Source organism: Chenopodium album, chromosome 18 (assembly GCF_948465745.1).
Source record: "Chenopodium album chromosome 18, dcCheAlbu1.1, whole genome shotgun sequence".
Taxonomy (NCBI): Eukaryota; Viridiplantae; Streptophyta; class Magnoliopsida; order Caryophyllales; family Amaranthaceae; genus Chenopodium; species Chenopodium album.
The window spans coordinates 27,187,054-27,200,890 of record NC_137851.1 but is presented as its reverse complement, the minus strand read 5'-3'; the positions used below and the strand labels follow the sequence as shown (position 1 = coordinate 27,200,890).

General features: G+C 36.9%; 2 pseudogenes; both read right to left on the bottom strand.

The window, feature by feature from the left end:
• Positions 1-5,875: 5,875 nt before the first annotated feature.
• LOC145593344 (small nucleolar RNA R71) lies at positions 5,876-5,973 on the bottom strand (annotated as a pseudogene).
• Positions 5,974-9,251: 3,278 nt separating this feature from the next.
• On the bottom strand, positions 9,252-9,349 carry LOC145593335 (small nucleolar RNA R71; annotated as a pseudogene).
• Between the last annotated feature and the right edge of the window lie 4,488 nt (positions 9,350-13,837).

Here is a 13,837-nt window from a genome sequence, read left to right as displayed (position 1 = left end):
ATGGAAAATCAAGTAAAACTAAAAGAATTATATGAAAATGATGAAAGAAAATAAAGAAAATGAACCTAAATCTTATTCTTTTGAGCGCCAAAAACGACGCTCATCAAATTCCCCCAAGCTAAACTTTTGCTCGTCCTCGAGCAAAACAAAATTAAACCCAAGGGAAAATGATGACACTACTCAAGCAAAGAAAGAAACAAGAAAATTAGGGAAGATGAGAATATACACTAACTCACTTTCGTAGGAAGCACAGTCAATTTTAGCAACTAAAGACAAGCCATTTAAACCCCTAGATCGCTCTAGAGGACGAGTGATGCTCTCGTAAAGGTTTCCAAATAGGTTAACCTAGAACTCTTTTTATTAAAAAGGAGGCAAAGTAAAAAGAAAAGAAAAGAAAAAGTTTAAAACCTTAAAAAGAAATGCTTATACAATGGCTTTTTGCACATGATCAAGGCACAAAGGATATCAAGCTTTCTAAAACAACAATGGTAAGCACGTTCTAAGATATCGAGGGTTGATAAAAACATAGGGTATGCTAAGCATAGAGAACTAATGAGGCGCAATCCACTTTCATCCCAACCGATCTAACCGCGTTCTCCCTAATGGCCTCAAATCTTCCCTTAGTAAGCGTCTCTATGGTTCCACGAAGGAACCGGAAAAGATTAGAATTTGAGGGTTCTCGACATCTCGACCTTGCATCCTTTTTCTTTAGGCTTTAACTCATAATGCCCTCCCTCGGTGTATGACTCAACCACTAGGTCGAAAGGACTTTCCCAAAGGTTGTAACATAAGGGCCAAAGGTTAGGGGTAGGGTTAAAATTTAGAATTTGGTGGCACACCTAGATTATGAAGTAAAGGTTGGCTACACCTCAATACCAAAACCAAGAAGTCACCAAACAAAAACAAACTAATACCCCCAAGCTTATTCAAAGCTATATCCACAAGCATATATACAAAAAGCGTGAACGCTTCTCCCCCAACCTAAAAGGAAGCATTGTATTTATAAACAAGTCATGATGGAAGAAATAAAATAAATAACTGAGATTAAAGAAGAAGAAATCGTTACCAAAATCAATGGAACTACAAAGTTAAGCAAGAACAAAGTTGAGAGAATTTTAGAGAGAGAAAATAATCTAAGTAGAGAGAGAAAGTCTAAAAGAGAAGGTAAAAAAAAGAGTCTAAAAAAAGATACTAAACTTGCTTAACGGAAAAGTATTTATATTAAGCAAGAATCCTAAACTAAACAAACTTAAACGACGATTAAAAATCTACTAATGCTAACACGCGCCCGATCGGGCGAGGCACCGCCCGATCGGGCCCGCCTTTTTTTTCCTTCGTGAGCTTCTCTTCTCGGGCGCGCCATCGAGCAGAGACCCTTTGGGCTTCTTGGACTCCTTGTTTAGGCTTATAACTCGGCTCAAACAAATATCCTCCTTGGGGCTTTAATCATTCGGTCTAATGCCTCATCTTCTCATAAGTCGAGCCCTTAATCACCGGTTCAATGACTCTAACCGATCTTGGGCTACGAAAGATGGTCGTGCTCCTCCAATGCTCGTAGTCGCTCCATAAAATCCCGAAAAAATGCTCCAAGAGTGCAATTCCCTATAAAACTCAACCAAAACTACGAAAACACTAGAAACCACATATTCGTAATAAAAGTGGCTCTAAAGAGCCAAAAACACTACTAATTATGACCAAGGGACGGGGGTAAAATACTATATAAATTGGACACATCAAACTCCCCCAAGCCAAACCTTTGCTTGTCCCTAAGCAAAGAGCTCCTCTATGAATATATAAAACACGCTTCATCCCAAGTAAACAAAATCAAGCACAAAGGATTCAAGGAAAATTTAATGAACATACTTCAATGTTAATAAATTTCATTCATCTAATCATTCTTCCTCCTCAACAATTGTCAAGTAGAGCAAACCACATGAGCATATAGAATTCAAGACTAGTGCTCACACACTCAACTCTCATTTATGTGATGAGTAAAAGATGTACTCGATCGCTCTTCATCCCAACCCCTTTATGTGAACAATGCCCTCCCAACTCACACTCTCGTGTGTTTAAAAAGACAAGCACTCAACCTAGTAGTCGACTCGAAATATGTCAAATCATTCTTTACATTGATAAGCAACACTTTCACATCTACACAACTCTATGCACAAGATCGGAAGGTCTTTAGAGTTTGTAATGTAAGGCTAGGGTAAAGGATAGAAAATATTTGGGAAATGTAAGAGAAAAGCCATGCTTAAGGGAGCAAAAACCTAATAAAATCCAAGGTCAAAAATAAATAATGACCAATCATCTCCAACATACTCAACTCTAACAAAAGTTCACCTAATATAACTCCAAACATATCAAACAATCCCAACACTTACAAATTTCACTCATAAAGATATGATGATACAAAACTAGAGTGAATAAACAAACTTTGAACTCAATTTTGATACTTTTTTTTCTTTTCTTTTGAGTAACCGTCACATAGAACACTTGATCATTGAAACATTTTTTTCTTTTGCTCTTTTTTTTTCTTTTTATCTCACATTGGAATTTAACTTTGAAACACACATTCTTATTTTTATCCAATCACAAAACCAAAGAACAAATTACTCATCTTATATTCCCACATTGTGCAAATTATACGCACACTACAACTCCCTCACCTCACTAACTAAAAGCTCTCCCAAGCCAAGCTTGAGACTAGTAACCAATGGGGCTAAAAGGGCTTGTAATGTGGCTAATAAACAACAAAAGGGCACAAGCAGCAACATGGGTAGCAAGAAGGGAACAAATGTATCTAATATCGTCTGAAGGCTACCTAAAAGAATGAACGCCTTCGTCCTCCACAATGTGCATAATAGTGAATCATATAAACATTACTCATTGTTGCAAACCAATACTCAAATTCATTGACATACCAGGAACTATCACACAATTCCTAACCAAATCAACTAGTCAAGCACTATATTCACAAGTAGTTGGACAAAATTGACGCATGTTTAGGATATCTAAGCAATCAAACTTCAAATCATGATCAACAAATCCACAATGCTCATCATCATATACCAAGAATCAAAACAATATTTTTCAAGTATGGGGCACAGGGAAGCATGATTCATAATTCATTGGAACGTATTTTTGGATTTTTATTTTTATTTTTTCAATTTTTTGAAAGCAATAAATCTAATCCTAAGAAAGAAATAAAAACTATACTAAGCACACCAAAAGGAAAAAAAATAAAAAAATAAAAAAATAAAATAAAATAAAATAAAAAGAGAGTGAAAGATATACCATACGGACACGAAAATCTCCCCCCAAGCTAAATCAGACAATGTCCTCATTGTCTTAGAGGGAAGCTAGTAGTCAACGTGACTACTCCTCAACATCACCACAATAATTTCACCAAAGCCTCGAGGATTGCAATGCATCTCTTTGGAACAAATTTGGGCAAGAAAGAATCAAAGTGTTGGTGGGAAAAAGTCAAAATTTGAGTCAGGTGTACTCTTTTGATCATAACTTTTGATGTATACGTCATAATTCAGTTATTCCAACTGCATTGGAAATTATACTTGAAGATCTTTCCAATGATAGGTCACACGCAAAAATCCGATAAGAAACGCAAAAGTTATGGCCTGTCGAAATTGACAAATTCTGCTGCCGCGTACCCGCGCCCGATCGGGCGAGCTCTGCCCGATCGAATACAAGTGCAGTTCCAGCGTGAATGAAGCCTTCTCTAGCTCAAAATCTACACAAAAACAAACTCCCACAAGCATAAGTTGCACTCTCCTTACCTCTCTAAAAGAAAAATAAATAAATAAAAATATAAATAAAATATATAAAACACACACACACACAAAAAAAAAAAAAAAAAACTAAACTAAAAAGCGAAGTAAAGTACGGGTTGCACTCGACCATACTCCTCTCAATCGGAAGAATTCAACGCCTTGAGTAATTTATCAAACGCTTCCGCAAACATTTCATTAAACACTATATAGGGCTTAATTGCAAGCACATTAATCCCTACAAAGAAAAGGTTAGGAGCACATAAAGAGAACTCAAGTTAGAAGGAAAAATCAAAAGAGAGAGATGAAAATACACCACAACCTTCTACTTCCTCCGTTAAAAATTTAGAATTAATAGAACGAACATGGAGGTAGTCATTGTCTTTATCATCCAATAATGACTTGAAAATTTCACCCTTACGAATAACCTCATCATCAACAAAGGAATTTTCAACCACCGTTTCTACAACTAATGATTTTTCAATCACCGATTCGTCAACCAATGATTTTTCAACCACAAATTCTATAACCGATGGTTCTTCATCCTCAATAACATTCGTATTATTATATTGTCCGTAGACTTTTTCATCAAGAGCCTTCCAATGACTTTCATTAGCAACTAATCGTTTCCGAATATGATCATATGTATATGGAAAGACTCTAAAATCATCCGGAGCACGCACAAAAAACTCACTATAAGGGCATTCAGGATTTTCATGACAAAGACATTGACAACTACAGTCGTTAGGTGCTGCATAAAAATTATAAAATTCTTGTAGTGGCGTAAGCATGGATATTTTCAACTCATAAAAAAAAATAAAAAAATAAAACAAAATAATCTAGACTTTAATAATAATTAGCAATAAAAACAAAACCGTTTCCCCGGCAATGACGCCAATTTTAGACAGGCTAGAGTCGTATCACCTAATCAAAAGTAATTCCTAAAACCACTAACTAATAATAGATAGGGAAGTAGGGTCGAATCCACAGGGAAACGAGTCTTTCTATTCCTAATTAATTATTATAATCTAAATTATTCAGTAACCAAAAGTTGTTATTTGAAGGAAATATACTACGAGGAATATGAGTAGGGATAAATAAAAATAGGGAGAAATCAAATAATAAAAGACCTAGGGCATAGGTTCACCAATAAATAATATTCCAGGGTAAAACATAATAATCAATCATCAATGCATCAATTAATCAGATCATAAAGGGTTTTCGCTACGTATTATAATCACAGAATTAATCTACCGGTATTAAATCTCATCTCTCGAATCTCGACTTAACCATTTATAAATTAACCTGCCTATTGAAACTAGACCTAAACATCAATTCTCATCTCTCGAATCTCGAATCAATATTGTCAAACTCATGCATAAAAGATCAGGCCTAATCTAGTCACAGAGCATTAAATCAATCAATAGGAAATTAATCAAGCATTGACAATGAACAACAATAAATTACCCCTTCATATCATTTATGGATCCCCATAACCCTAGAAAGAAAACTACTCAGACATAATCGAACATAAACTAAACAAAGCAATTAAACAAGTCATGATGGAAGAAATAAAATAAATAGCTGAGATTAAAGAAGAAGAAATCGTTACCAAAATCAATGGAACTACAAAGTTGAGCAAGAACAAAGTTGAGAGAATTTTAGAGAGAGAAAATAATCTAAGAAGAGAGGGAAAGTCTAAAAGAGAAGGTAAAAAAAGAGTCTAAAAAAAGATACTAAACTTGCTTAACGGAAAAGTATTTATATTAAGCAAGAATCCTAAACTAAACAAACTTAAACGACGATTAAAGATCTACTAATCCTCCAATGCTCGTAGTCGCTCCATAAAATCTCGAGAAAATGCTCCAAGAGTGCAATTCCCTATAAAACTCAACCAAAACTACGAAAACACTAGAAAACACATATTAGTAATAAAAGTGGCTCTAAAGAGCCAAAAACACTACTAATTATTACCAAGGGACGGGGGTAAAATACTATATAAATTGGACACATCAAGAATATAGGATGAAGTGACTAAGGAATTTCTATCTCGGTTCTATCCACAAAAGAAGACGGCCGAAGTAAGAGCTCTCATTTAAATTTTCAAGATAAAGCCAAATGAAAGTCTTTCTGAGGCATGGGAAAGGTATAAGGAGTACCAAAGAGAGTGCCCACACCATGGGATCCCTACCTATCAAATCATCTAAATCTTCTATGCAGGTTTAAGCCCCCAAGGCAAGTCTTTCTTGGATGCCTGTGCTGGAGGCCCTATCATGAACAAAACAGAGGATAAAGTGGAGGACTTAATTGAAAATGTGGTGAGATATCACATGGATTGGCAAGAAGGTGAGAGAGAGACGACAAGAAAAAGCGATTCGACGGTTCATTCAATCGACCATCTCAATGCCATCAATAATTTGTCCTCACAAATCTCAAACTTGGGAAAGGAGATGACCTCAATTAAGACAAAGCTTGAGAGTGCTTGTTCACATGAACCTATTCTTCATAATAAGGGGAGAGGTACATCTTCTAACTCTACTCCTCCTTGAACTTTGAATAATATGCCAAATGGATGTCTGTTTTGAGATGTATGTGGTTATATGGCCGTGATTCTTCTAATTGTCCACATGCATTTGAGAATTGTGATAATGTTGATAATAATGATTGTGAGCAAGTGACTTTTGTTTCAAATAACAACAATGGACAAAGATATGATGGACCAAGAAACTTTGGGAATAGAAATGCTCACCAACAAGGGAATTTTAATAATTATAACAATGGTGGTTATAGAAACCAAGGAAATTAAAATTTCCGAGGCAACTATAATAATAAAAACTAAAGCCAAGGGTATGGAAACCAAAGCTAAGGTCAAGGCTATGGTAACCAATACCAAAACAATGGCCAAAATCAAAATCGGGGTAATTGGAGCAACTAAAACCGGGGAAATTTTCAAAACCACAACCAAAGGGGATCCACACCCGGATTTTCTCCAAGAACTCAAGGTATTGGTGATAATTCCTCTGCTCAACCTTCATCTTCTAGATTTACCTTGGAATAGATCATCGAGAACCAAACTAAAATTTTGAACACTTATATATCGGTAATTGATAAAAAGTTCATTGAGATGATGACACATAACAAGATGGTTGAAACACAAATCACTCAATTGGCTAATACTTTGAAAGAGATTGTGAATGCTAGCCCTTCTTCTTTACCCTCACAAGGATTTGAGCCTAAGAAACCCGTGTATTCTATCACCAGAAGTAGTGGGAAAGTGCTTGAAGAGAGAGTTTTTAGGAAGAGTGAGGAAGATAAGAAGATGAGTGATTCAAGTGAGAAAAATAGATCAATCTGTCAAAGAAGGTGAGTAAAGAAGCCCAAGAGGAAGATAAGAGTGATATCTTGGAACGTGCACATCGTTATTGTATAGAAAGTTGTTTATTCGCTTGCATTTGGTCACTTGTAAAAGTCCATTTCATTAGTTACTTGTTTGAATTTTTTATTTTACTTTCAATTATTAATTTGCCTCATTTTTACCAAGAGTTATGGGTCAAACTTTTTGGATACCCTTACGAGACCTCACTCTTCCTCATTGGCAACTTTGGGGTTTAAAGTGCTTGTTTTAGCTAAAAACAACCGTGATTCCTACGAAAGTGAGTCCTAGTGTATATTCTTATATCTTTCTTTTCTTTTTCTTGTTTGAATAAGTCTTTCATCCTATTTCTTCTTCTTTGAACAAATGATGAGTGTCATTTATGGCACTCATTTAGCTTCTTTTAGGATCATTTTTCATTGCTTTTACATCTCTTTTACCTCTTTTTCTTTAGCATTACTTGTATTGTCTCTATTTGGCATTTTCCTTAGTTGCGTTCCTACTTTCTTGCATTTCTTAGTTTATTTTACATTTTCTTATTTACTTGTTTAGTTATCTTTGATTTTAGGAAGTTGGTGATGTTCGAGATGCTTATTGGCATTCTCTCGGGGTATACAAGGCTTAAGATGCATCCTGATTCTACCTCTTGAAGCTCAAAAGCAAAGGAGTGTAAGAGTCAAGTCTTCAAGGCCGCGCTCTCATGCCGCGTGGACATCAAAAGACGGTGTTGAACCCACCGTAAGGGCTTCAAGTGACTGCCTCACCAACCTCCATCATGTAGAGCGCAAGGGGGCATCTTGGAGCGCACCAAGCCATATCCCTTTCTCCCATGGTGCGGCCGCTCGCGAGGGTGGAGCGGCCGCGCAAGTGCCAGGAACAGCCGCGCGTCTCTCTTCCCCCTGCTTCCGTACCCATTTTGTTGCGGCCGCGCTTAGGGATGAGAGGCCGCGCCTTTTGAAGTATCTTTTGGATGTCTAACTAACTTTTCCTTAGTTAGTTTTATTATATATAGAATTCCTTCATTTCTAGAGAGAGAATTAAGTATTAGATTCTGTTTTTGATGAAATTTTGATTAGGATTTTAGAGAGAGAAGCTCTAAATTTTGAAAATTTTGTTCTTAGATTTTAGAGACAGAAACTTGGTGTTTGATGATTGTGATATTGAAATCTTCATTCCTCTTTGATATTGATCAAAGTTTTTTAAGAATTCTTTCCTTTTCAATGCAATTTTATGTTTGATTTTTATATATTGTTGAATTTCTACTGTTTAGCTTGATTTTGATTGTTGATATTTGGATTACAATGTTGATGATGAGATTGATGATTACTTTTGTTATGCTTTTCAATTTTACCATGAGTAGTGAGTAGTTCCTTTGTTAGGGATGTGATGAAGCATGTATTAGTGATAATCTATAGCTAATTAGGGGTTTTTGATTGATTTGTTGATGTGATTAAATTAGCTGATGAAATTTGTGCATGTGTTTGATTTGAAGAGGAGTAGCTAACCTTGATGATCATGCTAGATTGCATAATAGTTTTCAATGACACGGATAATTGATTTGGATGCTATTATTATCGATTGATCTTGATTTGCGAGTTTCCTAGAAGTCATTTGTAGAGACCTCTAGCTTGACCCTAGGAAATAGCTCTTTGAGTGATTTTGATAGCAAATATCGTTTTACCTCGCATTGCTTAACTGATCAAATTCCCGTTAAATTAGCATGTTTTTCATTAGTGCATGTGGATCCTAAATTCCCTAGTGTTTTGATAATTGATTTCCATTTGTTAGTTTTATTGAATTGATTTCGATAGCATAGACCAACCCATTCTTTTTAAGATTTCGGAATAGTTTAGCTTAGACCTTAGCAAAAACTGCCGTCCGTTGGGTTCAACCCGGACATACCCCATACCTAGGGTGGGGTTTGGTTGTACAATTTTTTTTTTATCGGAGAACTTAGATACCAACGACCTAGGTTTGTCCTGCGTCAGTTGGACAAGGAGGTGAAACCAAACTCCTTGAGGACATGGGATGAAGTGACTAAGGAGTTTCTATTTCTGTTCTATCCACAAAAGAAAACGGCCGATGGAAGAGCTCTTATTCAAAGCTTTAAGCAAAAACCCAATGAAAGTCTTTATGAGGAATGGGAGAGGTATAAGGAATACCAAAGAAAGTGCCCACACCATGGGATTCCTACCTATCAAATTATCCAAATATTCTATTGAGGTCAAAGCCCTCAAGGAAAATCTTGCCTTGATGTGGGAGCCGGAGGACCAATAATGAACAGGATGGAGGAGGAAGTGGTGGACATCATTGAAGATGTAGTGAGGAATTATATGGATTGGCAAGATGATGTGCGTGAAACAACGAGCAAAAGTGGTGCTTCGGTGAACTCGGTTGATCATATCAATGCCATCAACAACTTGTCCTCACAAATATCTTAATTAGGGAAGGAAATGACCTCTATGAAAGCCAAATTTAAGAGTGTTTCATCTCAAGCACCGATTCTTCCCTCCCAAAATAAGGGGAGAGGTGCATTTCCTAACTTAAATCCCCTTCCCCTTTCTAGTAACATGTCTAATGGTTATGTATTATGTGATTTGTGTGAATCATATGACCATGATGCTTCAAATTGTCCTAATGCTTCTTTTGATTGATGTGATGATTATGTTGGCAATGAGAATGAACATGTGAACTATGTGTCTAATAACAATGTTGGACCTAGATTTGATAATCAAAGAAATAATGGGAATAGGAACTATCATAATGGGAATTTTGATAATTATAACCAAAACGGGGGTTATAGAAACCAAGGTTTCCGAGGCAACTATCACTACCAAGGTTTTGGTGGTCAAAAACAAGGGCAAGGATATGGGAACCATAATCAAAATTATGGTAATCATAACCAAAGTGGCCAAAACATAGGTCGGGGCAATCGGAGTAACCAAAATAGGGGCAATTTTTAAAATAACAATCAAAGGGGTCCCCCACCTGATTTCACTCCAAAGGCTCAAGGTCAAAATGATAGTTCTTATGCCCAATCATCTCCTTCTAGAGGTAGTTTGGAGGATGTCATTGAAAATAAAATTAAGGTGTTGAACACTTACATGTCATCTAGTGATAGAATTTTAATGACATGATGGCTCATAGTAAGATGTTGGAGAATCAAATTTCTCAATTGGCAAATGTTTTGAAAGATCATGCTAGCCCTTATTCCCTACCATCTCAAGGTGTAGATCCTAAAGACCAATTAATGCCATAGTGACAAGGAATGGTAGGATTCTTGAGAATGTAGAGCCTAAAAAGAGTGAGGCTAAGGAGGAAGGAAAAAGCTCTTTGAATGAGGATGTGGTTGAAAAACCAATTGAAATAAAAAAAAGAGAAAGTGAGAGAAGTCATCAAACCTAAGCTCCCATACCTCCAAAAGTTCAATAGGCACTAACTAGATTAACAAGGTGGCAAATTTATAGAGATGCATAGGCAACTTTATTTTACCCTTCCATTTACCGATGTCATTGACAAATGCCAAATTATGCAAAATTCCTTAAAGACATCTTGAGTGGAAGAAGAAATTGTGATATGGCGGAAACGGTTAGCTTAACCAAGAATTGTAGTGCAATCATTATGAACAAGATGCCGCCCAAGTTAAAGGACCTCAGAAACTTTTTTATTTCTTGTGTTATATATAAGATGCAAATTGATAATGCCTTGTGTGACTTAGGAGCTAATGTTAGCCTTATGCCATATTCGGATTATCAAAGACTTGAGTTAGGAGAACTTTCACTTACCAACATTACCTTGCAATTAGCCGATAGATCAATTAAGGTTCCAAAAGGTAAGGTAGCAGATGTTCCCTTAAGGGTAGGAAAGTTTGTAATTCCAATTGATTTTGTTGTTCTTGAAATTTATGAGGATTCCAATATTCCTATCATACTTGGTAGACCTTTTCTTGCTACCTCGGGTGTCATTACTGATGTTAAAAGTGCTAAGATTTCTCTCAAAGTTGGAGAATAAGTGATTGAATTTGATTTGAATGAAAGCATGAAATATCCTTCTTATTCACTTGAAAATTGCATAAGAGTTGAAATCTTGGATGATATTGTGAATTCTATGCATGAGCACTTGCTCAATTTTAATGATCCACTTTAGTGTGTTTTGTTGAACAAGGAAAAGATAGGTGAGCATGGCAAGGAAATGGCTTTCTTTGAAACAGTCATTGGTGAGGGCATGGAAGAGAGTGATGATCACATTTGCATGGGAATTTCGAGCCAAGATGTATTGCAAGTGGCCTTAACCAAGGAAGGTAAAGGTGTTTCAATTGTAGAGCTCAAACCTCTACTATCACACCTTAGATATGAATTCTTAGGCCCCAATTCTACTTATCCCGTCATTGTTAGTTCCTCCTTGAGTGAGAGTGAAGCTAAAAAGTTATGTGGTTTTTTGAGAAGGCACCATGGTGCCTTGGGCTATACAATTGATAACCTCAAAGGTATAAGCCCGGCTTTATGTTCACACCAAATCACTCTTGAGGAGGGCGCCTTACCTAGCATTGAAAGGCAACGGAAGCTACACCCTCAAATGGTGGAGGTAGTTAAGAAGGAAATCACTAATATAATGGATGCAAGAATCATATTCCCCATATCTAACTCTAGATGGGTTTCCCCGGTCCATGTCGTCCCAAAGAAAGGAGGAATGACCGTTGTAGAGAATGAGAGAGGTGAGTTCATTCCTACAAGGACGGTCACGGGATAGAGAATGTGTATAGACTATCGACGTCTAAACACATCCACCAAAAGGATCATTTTCCCCTTCCCTTCATTGATCAAATGCTTGAAAGACTAACAAAGCACAAGTATTATTGCTTTCTTGATGGATATTCCGGGTTTTTCCAAATTGCTATTCACTCGAATGACAAAGAGAAAACAACTTTTACTTTTCTATATGAAACTTTTGCTATAGGAGAATGCCATTTGGGCTTTGCAACGCCCCGCCACCTTCGAACGATGTATGATGAGCATATTTGGAGATATGTTGGATGAAGAAATGGAGGTGTTCCTGGATAATTTTTCGGTAGGTGGTGTTTCATTTGAGGCGTGCCTTGAGAATCTTAAAAAATGTTTGGCTCGATGTGAGAAGGTAAATTTGTTTTTGAATTGGGATAAATGTCATTTCATGGTTAAGGAAGGAATTGTCCTTGGTCACAAGATCTCTCACAAGGGCATAGAGGTGGACAAGGCAAATATTGAAGTGATTGAGAAGCTTCCACCTCCAGTTAATGTGAAAGGAGTGAGATCTTTCTTGGGGCATGCCGGGATCTATAAAAGATGTATCAGGGATTTCTGTCTTATTGCAAAACCTCTTAATGATTTTCTTCAAAAATATGTCATATTTGTGTTTGATGATAGATGCTTGGAGGCTTTTAACAATTAAAAAGGCTTTGATCTCTACTCCCATTGTCCAAGCCCCGAGGTGGGATTTGCCTTTCGAATTGATGTGCGATGCTAGTGACACGGCTATTGGAGGAGTTCCAGGTCAAAGGGTGGATAAAAAGCTTCATGTCATCTACTACATGTCAAAGACCCTAAATGGAGCTCAAAGGAACTATACAACAACGAAGAAGGAATTCTTGGTAATAGTGTAAGCTTTTGAATAGTTTTGTTGTTACTTGTTAGGTTCTAAGACCATTGTCTTTACGAATCATGCGGCTCTCAAATATCTCTTTGCCAAAAAGGAATCCTAGCCAAGGTTGATATGTTGGGTGCTCGAGCTTTAACCTTTTGATATAGAGATTAGAGATGAAAAAAGGAGCGGAAAATGTTGTGGTGGACCATCTTTCTCGCCTTGAAGATTCCCAAATCCAAGATGATGGTCCTCCAATTGAAGATAGGATGCTTGATGACTCCTTTTATGCCGTTAATGTGAAAGACCTTTCATGGTTTGCCGATTTGGTAAATTACATTTTATGTGGAGAGTTTCTGCCTTCATTCTCCAAAAATCAAAAGCAGAAGTTCAAGAGAGAGACTATGCACTATTTGTGACATGATCCCATCTTGTACAAAAGAGGAGTTGATGGCTTTCTTAGGCGTTGTGTTCCAAATGAGGAGGTGCCAAGTGTTTTAAAGATGTGCCGTTCGGATCCTAGTGGTGTTCATATGGGTGTTTCTCAAACTGCCACTAAGATTCTTCAAAGTGGTTTGTGGTGGCCTGATCTATTCAAGGATACATGGGGTTTTGTCAAGTCATGTGATCGATGTCAATGTACCGGGAACATCTCAAAGCGCAATGAAATGCCTCAACAACCTATCCTTGAGTTGGAAGTATTTGATGTTTAGGGAATTGATTTCATGGGACCATTTCTTTCTTCTTATGGAAACCAATATATTGTTGTGGCGGTGGATTATGTGTCAAAATGGGTTGAGGCCATTGCCTCCCCAACAAATGACCACAAAGGTGGTGATAAAATTGTTCAAAAAGACACTTTTCCCAAGGTTCAATGTTCCCAAGGCGGTGATTAGTGACAATGGCTCACATTTTGTGCATAATGCTTTTCGGAAGATGTTAAAAAAGCATGGGATTCATCAACGTTTTGGCCTTTCTTATCATCCTCAAACAAGTGGTCAAGTTGAGGTGTCAAATCATTAAATCAAGTTAATTCTTGAGAAGACGATTGCTAGAAATA